At 40.4% G+C, this 10,199-nt stretch overlaps 1 long non-coding RNA gene across 2 annotated transcripts in view; it reads right to left on the reverse strand.

Annotated features, from left to right (window-relative positions):
* The window catches only part of LOC132383527 (uncharacterized), a 50,649-nt gene extending 40,451 nt beyond the window's left edge, over positions 1-10,198 (reverse strand). The window contains exon 1 of one of the 2 annotated variants that reach the window (XR_009508706.1): positions 10,146-10,198. This is a non-coding gene — a long non-coding RNA (uncharacterized LOC132383527). Of the gene's footprint in view, positions 1-10,135 lie in introns of both variants that reach the window. The other variant, XR_009508705.1, reaches the window with a different exon arrangement.
* Position 10,199: the final 1 nt, after the last annotated feature.

Below are 10,199 nucleotides of genomic sequence, written 5' to 3' on the forward strand. Positions count from 1 at the left end.
TTGTATTTGACTGGAAATAGCATGCCAAACTGAAATGAACCTCTTTATCCATATTCTCCGTTTACAGTCCTTTAAGCATTTCTCTATTCATGCTGACTTATTACCCCAACCAATTAATCCTCAATGTTATGTGGTAAATTTTGACTTTCATGCTATGTCAAATATTTGAAAATGGTGATATATTGCTTTAACAACAACACACACAAAATGCTGGTGGAACACAACAGGCCAGGCAGCGTCTATAGGAGAAGCACTGTCGACGTTTCAGGCCGAGACCCCTTAGTCTTTATTTAGTTTCTTCCTTTTCATCCTTACTAGTAATGCAATCAAAATGCTTTATTTTATTTGTAAAACAATATTCTTCTTTTATAAATCTATGGTGACACTGCCTATTCAAATATGATTTTCTAAGTATTTTGTCAGAATGTCCTTAATTCTGGATCCCAGTGTTTTGTGACAAGAGGCTGGCTAGTTGGTCTGTAGTTTCTTATTTTCCATTCTCCTTCATTTCCTGAATAACAATGCTATATTTACTATCTTTTAATCAATCAAGACTGTAATGTATTTTTTAATGAAAAAAATCACTTATACATCCATTATTTTGGCAGCCACCTATTTTAGATTCCTGGGATGTGAGCTATTAGTTCCAAGATATTTATTGGCCTCTGTTTATTTTCTTTATTTCTCTTATACTCAGTCTTGCATGACAAGGATCACTTTAAGTTTTTTGCTGTCATTAGATTTTTTGGCCAGCTTTATTATGACCCTTAGTTGTGGCTTTATTTTCCCCCATAAAATATTCAGACTTTTTGATGGTTGAATACTTTATGATTACTCATCAGTCATTTAATATAGCTGCCAAGCATTTCAGATTTGTTTCCATATTACTTCATAACTTAATCTCATATTTTATCATCTCCTCTTTTACTCAGCTGTTGCAGCTCCATAGGATTCTATCAGTACTCCAGCTTACTCCTCTTTATATACATATTCTAAAATATTTTTGAACCTAACATATTTTTAATCTTTTGGTTAATCATGTATAGGCATTTTTCCCATGGAATTTTATTTCTTGAAGGAATACACAATTTTTGAGAATTATGAAATACTTTGTTAAGTTTACCACTGTTTTCTCTATAACTAGGTTGCCAATTATTCCTGTTAAATGTGCTGTAGGAACCATGCATCTGTTTTCTATCTGCATTGTATTCTGTGTGGCACGTTTATTATGTGTATTATGGTAATTAGTCACAGCGGCATTGGTTTGTTAGAATAGCCACTATATGTGTTAATACGATACAATGTAATACAGTCTCACTCATTATCATTTCAGTAGACCTGTCCTAGGCAATTACAAAAAAAAGCATGGTAGTGCCTCTACTTCTTTAGGAGTTTGCATAGATCTAAAACTTTGATAAACTCTGATAGATGCATGGTGGAGAGCATGTTGATTAGCTGCAAACAGCCTGCTATGGAAACACCAATGCCATTGTACAGAAAATCCTAGAAAAAGTAGTAGATATGGCTCAGTCTATCACCCCACCATTAAGCACACCTAAATGGAGCATTGTTGCAGGAAATCAGAATCCATCATCAGGATCCTCCACCACCCGGGTCATGCTCTCTTCTTGCTGCTGCCATCAGGAACAAGGCACAGGGGCCTCAGGACCAACACCACCAGGTTCAGGAACAGTCATTTGCCCCATCATTGAATTGCTCCCACAATGTATGGAGTTACTTTCAAGGACTCTTCAGCTCATGTTATCAATATTTATTTATTATTATTGTTTTTCTCTTTGTATTTGCAGTTTGCTGTCTTTTAAATGCCCAAATTGGTGCAGTCTTTCTTTGATTCTATTGTGTATTTATTGAGTGTACCCACAAGAAAATGAGCCTCCAAGTTGGGTATGGTGACATAATATGTACTTTGATAATAAATTAACTTTGAACTTCGAACTAGTTACTGTTGAAACAGTCAATGAGGTCACACGAGTTGCTTTGATTTTTTATTAGGCTTGAAAATTCTCAATGAAATTTCTGAAGAAGCACCAGAACAATGTGGTCTGCAAGAAACTTGCTTAGGAGTTCAGTGCATTATTTCATTTTAAGTGAAAGTTACTCCTCTTTCTGAAAAGACTTCAGTTTGTGTATTATTAAGGAGGAATTGATACTAATATATTAATCACATACATTAAAACTAAAAAAAACTAATGATCTTCTGGTGTTTGACCAACTGTAGGGTCTCACCATAGTTTTTCAAGACATATGTTGATGGCAAGTGGACTTTGATAGGGTTCCTACCACATAACCAATCTGCCATTTCCTTTCCTGCAACAAACTTGATTTATTTACTGCGTCAAACTGTGTTTGAAATGATAATTGCCTCTACACATTTGAATGACCCAGGACTGCTTGCAAAGTCGACTCAGACAGAAACAGTAAGGAGTGAGATAGGAACGATGCCATGAGAATTCAGTCACTCAACCTGAACTTGAAATATCAGATTAAATGCTGCTCTGTGTCTTCTGGATGGTTGGGCCACGTAACTCCATTTCCAGCATGGGAAAAACAAAGTCCAGTGATAACTATCTAAGGTAAGTACTCAGTCTCAGCCCCAGAGTTATTCCCTCTATCTTCAACTTAGTATTCAATTTGTATTGTGAGATTTCACATTACTTGCCATATGTGATTCAAAGGAGTGGATAGTTCAACTCTTACATTTGTCTGTATTAAACCTTGGATTCAGTGTTCACAATAAGGTGGCTTTTGCAAAACATCACACTGCTTTCCGACTTGATTCTTGTCTAAAATAAAGGAAGTGTTAAAAATGTAATCTCTTCTTTTTAATGCAAGTTTCAAAATAACTAAGTTAATGCATTGGGGGTAATGTTCTGAATACAGATCTCCTATCTCCTGGGAGAACACACCAGACATTCAGTGCCTATTATTTTCTAAACATTAAATAGAATAATCAGCACAACTGTGAAGAATACATCCCTGAATTTCAAATAAACCTTTCCTGGAAACAGAATTTCACGAACTGTGCTGACTCAAAAACTTTGTCCCAATTATTGTCCGTTCAAGGATGCAAATTTAAGGTTACATAATCAGGGATTATAAATGCACAGAATTTTATTTTGGATCACATTTAAAAGACAAACTGTTTTTGCTTGGATCATAAATACTGGATTTGACAATATAATTAGAACTGAAAATAGTTTTCGATTAGCTATTCTTGCTTTAATCTCCCAACATATCAGTCAATTAATTCCTCACAAGAATATAGATTGTCCCAAAATGTACCAGTGTTTGCCTGCATTGGAGACCACCTGTGATGTTATTAGGTGCGTGATTGATGCTTGATAATATTTATGTGTTAAGGTGAATTGCAGAGTGGTCCCTGGGCTACTGGGTAATTTTAAACGGAAGTGATCACAATCAGAATCAGAATCAGGTTTATTATCACCAGCATGTGTCATGAAATTTGTTAACTTAGCAGTAGCAGTTCAATCCAATATTTAATATAGTAGAAAAAATGATCAAGTAATAATAAAAAATAAATAAATAGGTAAATCAATTAAAGTATACTTACATTGAATAGATTAAAAATCATGCAAAAAACAGAAATAATATGAATAAAAAAGTGAGGTAGTGTTCATGGGTTCAATGTCTGTTTAGAATCAGATGGCAGAGGGGAAGAAGCTGTTCCTGAATCATTGAGAGTGTGCCTTCAGGCTTCTGTACTTCCTACCTGATGGTAACAGTGAGAAAAGGGCATGCCCTGGGTGCTGGGGGTCTTTAATAATAGATGCTGCCTATCTGAGATACCGCTCCTTGAAAATATCCTGGGTACTTTGTAGGCTAGTACCCAAGATGGAGCCGACTAAATTTACACCCCCGCAGCTTCTTTCAGTCCTGTGCAGTAGCCCTCCCACCATACCAGACAGTGATGCAGCCTATCAGAATGTTTTCCATGGTACATCTATGGAGGTTTTTGAGTGTATTTGTTGACATACCAAATCTCTTCAAAATCCTAATGAAGTATAGTGCAATCTACTCCAATTAAACCATACTTCTGCAAGATCTGCGCACAAATAGATCCATTATCTGGGCTTTTGTTTCTACACAGCACACAGCATAGATGACTCTGCCCAAGAACACAAGGAAATGCGGAGAGTTGTGGACACATCATGAAAGCTAGCCTTCCCTCCATGGAATCTGTCTACACTTCCTGCTGCCTCGGTAAAACAGCTAACATAATCAAAGATCCCACCCACCCATTCTCCCTTCTCCCCCCATCCTCATCAGGCAGAAGATGCAGAAGCTTGAAAGCACATACCAACAGGCTCAACAGCTTCAATACCACTCTGAAAAGACAAGTAAGTGGATCTCTTGTATGACTCTTGACTTCACAGTCTACCACGTGTACATTAGTGTCTGCCTGCATTGTACTTTTTCTGTAACTGTAACATTTCATTCTGCATTCTATTATTGCTTTTCCCTCAAAGTACTGATGCAATGAATCGATTTTATTGATGGCATCCAGAACAAATCTTTTTTAACTGTATCTTAGTACATGTGACAATATCAAACCAATTTACAATGTGAGAAGTACTTTTTCCACTTTAAAAATATACTACGTCTTGTCGATTTATATTTTGCCCAGAAACTGGAATGGAAAATAATCTTAGTTATTGATGTTTTAAAGTAGTTCCAATGAATTCATAAATGTTTAAAAGGTGTCATGAATGATTTAGGTATGACAAATAAAAGGACTGATCTAGAAATCCCATCATGTAGCTTCATAGGAAATGGTGATGTGCAGTTGAAAATGGGTTTCAACCAGAGAAATTTGCATATATTTCTGGATACCTTGGCATCCACTGGGGCATTCGTTGTCTTATATTTTGGTGGGATTTCCATTTTCACTGGCACATTTATTCTACTGTAAAGTCCACCCAGTGCAAGACATGCAAAATATTCCTGCAATTAGATTTTCAATCTCACTGGTCTTACTTAGAAACAGAATGACCACTCTTACTGACCCTATTTCTGCTAAAACTGTATTATTTAAAAAGTCAACCTGTGAACTGCTTTCTCTATCCTCACTTAAGTTTTCGATTCAGATTTGTTTATCATAAGTACATCAAAACATATAGTGAACACATTATTTGCATTAACAACCTGAACAATATAAAACATTTAAAGAATTTTTAAAATCAAAGTACAGATACTTGGGCCTGAGACCAGAAAATAAATCAGTGCTTGGCCACTGCTGGAGCGGGCTTGGGCTCAAGAGTGAAGAATTAACCGATGTTTGTCCAATTTAAGCATTGAGCCAGATTAGACAGATCAAGGCGTCAAGGCTGAGGGTGCAGGACCAACGGTGTTTGGCTCACTACTTAACGAGATTTACTTGCTTCAATGCTAAAACTGACTCTGAAGCTGTGTCCTGCAACATTGGCACTTGCCTCAGCGCTGGACTGGCCCCGTGGCTGTGGATTCACTTTCGGAGACTCCGATTCATGTTCTGCGTGTAATTATAGGATGTGGAATCAGTTCAGAGTTTAGGTGAGAGAAGACATCCACGCTGGTTCAGAAGCCTGACGGATGAAGGGTAATAACTGCTCATGAATATAGTGGTGCAGGAATTAAGGCTTCTGTATTTCTTTCTTGATGGCAGTAGTGAGAAGAGAGCATGGCCTGGATGGTGCAAGTCCCTACCTAATCTAAGGATGTCCCGGGGGCAGCCGCACATTCCACCACCAACATCGCACAACCACGATGTTGGAATGTCGGGCGACGCGTGCGGGCTGTCCCGCACATATCCTTAGGTTGTGATTTATGCAATCTTCTGCAATTCCATCTCCAGCTTCCCATGTATCTGGTCTGCTCTCCTGTGAAGATCAAGGTCACGGTCAAACAGCTTCACGACTTCAGGACAATCCTATGCTGCTCCCACTGCTGTCTGCCACATGCCACAATTTGCTGCCCATTAGAGAGATCATCCAAAGTCCATACTCAAGGAGAGAGGGTTTCATTTTTTGCCTTCTTCAGCAGATAGAGACAACAAAGCAGGCATTTAAATGCCTGCATTTTAAGCTTTCAGAACTGGCAGCTTTTGCACTCTGCACCCTGATTTGAACAGCCACCTTAGCTGGAATGTCTGGCTATTTCCCTGGAGGATCTCCCTACACAAAGATCACGTGTCCCGCAAGCAGTGCTTTGCACTCTCCCATCCCTTCCCCATAAAGGCAGCATCTGTTCATTCATAAAAAGACATCTCAATAGCCGGAAGAGTGTTGTTTGCTCTGTGTTCTGTCCCTTCAAAAAGTGGTTTCAAAGATCACTTGTGCTGTGCTAAATGCCAGCAACTACACAAACTTGCAGTACATCTAAAGAGATTACCACAGGAAAGTGTTACACAGGGAAACCCAATGTTGTTCTGTGACTTCATAACAGAAGTTTTATAACCACACTTGGGTGACACACAATATCATTACAAGTTAGCAATGCATTTCATAGTCTCAGTGAGTTTGGCTTTAGAATGAATGCATGATCTTTATTGTCATGATACATAGATACAATGAAACTCTGTTTGGCTTCCTCTCAGGCAATTAAATAAAGCAGTAGATAAAAACAAGACTGTAATAGAAAAGGTATTAAATAGATAAGTAGCAGAAAATAAGTTGCAGCAGCACCAGAATATCACAGTAGTACTCAAAGTGTCGCTAGTGCAAGTATTTGAGTCCTTGTGTGTGCTCACAGTTTCAGTCATTGTTCTGTGGGAGTGGTGTGATGGAGGCCACAGCTCCGTGGTAGAAACTGTTCCTCAGTCTATTTGTTCTGGCTTTTAGTGTCCTGAACCTTTTGCTGGACGGCAGCTGGTAAAACAGGGAGTGGTCGGGATGTGTGGTGTCTCTGGTTATGCTGATGGCTTTCCTCCTGAGTCTGCTGGAATAGATGGTGTCCAGTCCTGGGAGCTCCATCCTGACAATTCACTGGGCCGCCTTCACCACACGATGCAGGTCTTGGTGCTCAGTGGCTGTGCAGCTAGCATACCACACTGTGGCGCTGTTGGTCAAGATGGTTTCAATTGTGCTTCTGTAGAAGTTAAGCAACAGCTTTTGTGGGAGTTTGGCCTGTTTTGGCTTTCTGAGGAAGAATAGCCTTTGTTGTGACTTTTTTACAAGCAGCGAGGTGTTGGTGGTCCATGTCAGCTGTTTTGACAACATAACTCCAAGGAACTTAAGGTTTTCCACATTTTCCACTATGTATATGGAGGGGAGGGTGTGTACTCTGTCCTTTGATCTCCTTTAGTCAACGATCATCTCTGTTGTTTTATAAGTGTTAAGGACCAGGTTGTTTTCCTTACACCACTCCATCAGATGATCCACCTCGAGACTGTAGGCTGTTTCATCCTCATCCGAGATCAGGCCACTGTGGTATCATCTGCAAATTTAATTATGGAGTTGGAGGTGTAGATGGGGGTGCAGTCATGTGTGAAGAGTGTATAGAACATAGGGCTCAGTACAAGGCCCTGCGGGGTGCCTGTTTTTAAGGTGAGGGTGGTGGAAGTGTGCTTACCAATTCTGACTTGCTGTGGTCGGTCTGTGAGAAAGTCCATGACCCATAAGCACAGGGAGGAACCAAGGCCAAGAGTGTTCATTTTGCTGACCAGTTTATGGGGATATCTGTGTTAAATGCAGAACTAAAGTCCACAAATAACATCCTCACATAAGTGTTCGGTTCCTCTAAGTGAGCCAGAACAATATGGAGGGCTGTTGTGATTGCATCCTCTGTGGAGCGGTTTGCCCGGTAGGCAAACTGGTGTTTGTCCAGATCAGGTGGGATTGTAGCCTTAATGTGTGAGAGCACAAATCTCTCAAAGCACTTCATGGCTATAGGTGGCAGTGCTACAGGGCGATAGTCATTCAGGCACTTCTCAGCTGATCTTTTGGGCGCTGGGATGATGGTGGAGGTTTTAAGGCATGTTGGAACAACAGCTTGTTGCAGTGAGAGGCTAAGTATACTTGTAAACACCTCAGCAAGCTGGTCTGCATATGCTTTCGGTACCCGGCCGGGCACTCCGTCTGGGCCAGTTGCCTTACTCGCATTCACTTTCCTCCGGGAGAATCTCACCTGGTGTTGCTGGAGGACCAGAGTGGACTCATCGTCGGGTGGGTTGATGAGTGGAGCAGTCTCCTCCCTCTGAGTATCAAAGTGGGCAAAGAACCGGTTGAGGACATCAGGCAGTGTGGCGTCATCATCTGGCAGCAGATTATTGGTTTTGTAATCTGTCAGCACTTTGATGCCTTTCCACATACTGCGGGAGTTGTTGTTATCAAATTGATTTTCAATGCGCAATTTATATTTGCGCTTTGCATCCCTGATGCCCCTGCGGAGATTCCCCTGTGCTTCACTGTCGGCTTGTTTGTCTCCTGACCTGAAGGCTACCCGAGTTCTGCCCTCACATTGCTGTTAATCCATGGCTTTTGATTGGGATTCCACACATATACCTAGTCCTTTACATGTTGTCATGAAATCCTGAAACGCCTTCATCACTTTGTTTCCTGAATGCATCCTTGCTGACCAGTTCACCAACTACCCCCTGCATAAACTATGACTTATCCTAAATACAGTACCTGTCCCTAAATAAAACCAGGTTCTATTCCATTTCTTACTGATCAACCTCTGAAATAAATGTTGGCATTTATTTCAAGGGGAATAGAATAGAATAGAAAAGCAAGGAGATAATGCTGAGCCTCTACTTAGAGCTGTACTTAGAGTATTGTCAACAGGTTTGGGCCCCATATCTCAGAAAGGATGTATTATCATTGGAGAAGGTCCAGAGGAGATTCACAAGGATGATTCTAGGAATGAAGGGGTTAACATATGAGGTGCATTTGGCAGCTTTGGGCCAGTACTCACTGGAATTTAGAAGAATGCGGCGGGGGGAAGTGGGTCTGATTGAAGACTACTGAATGTTGAAAGGACTAGATAGGGTAGATGTGGAGAGGATGTTTTCTATGGTGGGATATCCAGAACACACCAGACCCATGATAAACTCCTTTTCTCACCTATGAAAGCGCCAAGGAAGATTGAAATCATCAAGGCAAGTGCAGAAGGGGAGAGGATGTTCAGCACTGTCTATCAGCCTCTCCCTCGTGCTGCCAGAAGGTGTCTGTGTGTGACATCCTCTCTCCCCCTCTCACTCACTGCTCCTGAAGGAAGGTCCCTGTGTTCAAATGCTCCTTCTCCTGTCAATGCTGTCAGAGGATGGTGCTGGAGATCTTGTGGATTGGAGTCTCTGCTTCATGTTATGATGTGATTCTGGTTGCTCCTTTTTTAATGTTGTTATTTTGGGCAATTTTGAATCCGGGCAGCCTCAGATAACAAACACTGAGCAGAAATGGACTCGTATTCCATTTATATTGCTTTTCTTTTTGCGCACTGGGGAGGAGCTTGCTGTTTTTCTTGGAACAGGTTTGATGCTTTTGTTTCATGGGTCTTTGTGGGGAAGACAAACCTCAGAGCTGTATACTGCATATATATTTTGATAATAAAATAATCTTTGGGGCCACAACACTGGTTAAGGATGGCATTGATAAACTGAAACATATCAATGGTAAAATAGTGTTAAGTGAAAATACCATACACAAGTTTTACAAACCCCATGTGGTTCCTTATACCATCCGTGATAACGTAGCTAGTGAACTAGGTCGCATGGAAACGTTCTTACTCTTGTGGAACAATGCCTTTCCTGACAAGTGATCACCCTCCCATCCTTGTCACCACTGTTATGTTTTTTAACTGCAAAACATAAAACTAATTGGAAGAAAAACATGGGATGTACTGATGAAGGGCTCGGCAAGAAACGTCGACTGCTTAATCTTTTCCATAGATACTGAGTTCCTCGTGTATTTTGTGTACGGTACTGTATTGTAAAATAAGGAAGTCTGGAATTCGAGTCGAACTTCATATTTACTTTCCAGCGAGACGCGTACGTATGATGTGAAGACGTGTGCCAGTCACGTGTATTTACATACAACCCGTAATGAATTATGTAAGCAACAAAGAATGTTTAATCAAACATTATATTTTTAAATATTACTCAAATATTAAAAACACACACAATTTGCTACCTCCTCCTCCTCTGTCGCAGCTGCGTGAGAGTAACTCCCGACCTGCGTCCCGCC

Source organism: Hypanus sabinus, chromosome 2 (genome assembly GCF_030144855.1).
Source record: "Hypanus sabinus isolate sHypSab1 chromosome 2, sHypSab1.hap1, whole genome shotgun sequence".
Lineage (NCBI taxonomy): Eukaryota > Metazoa > Chordata > Chondrichthyes > Myliobatiformes > Dasyatidae > Hypanus > Hypanus sabinus.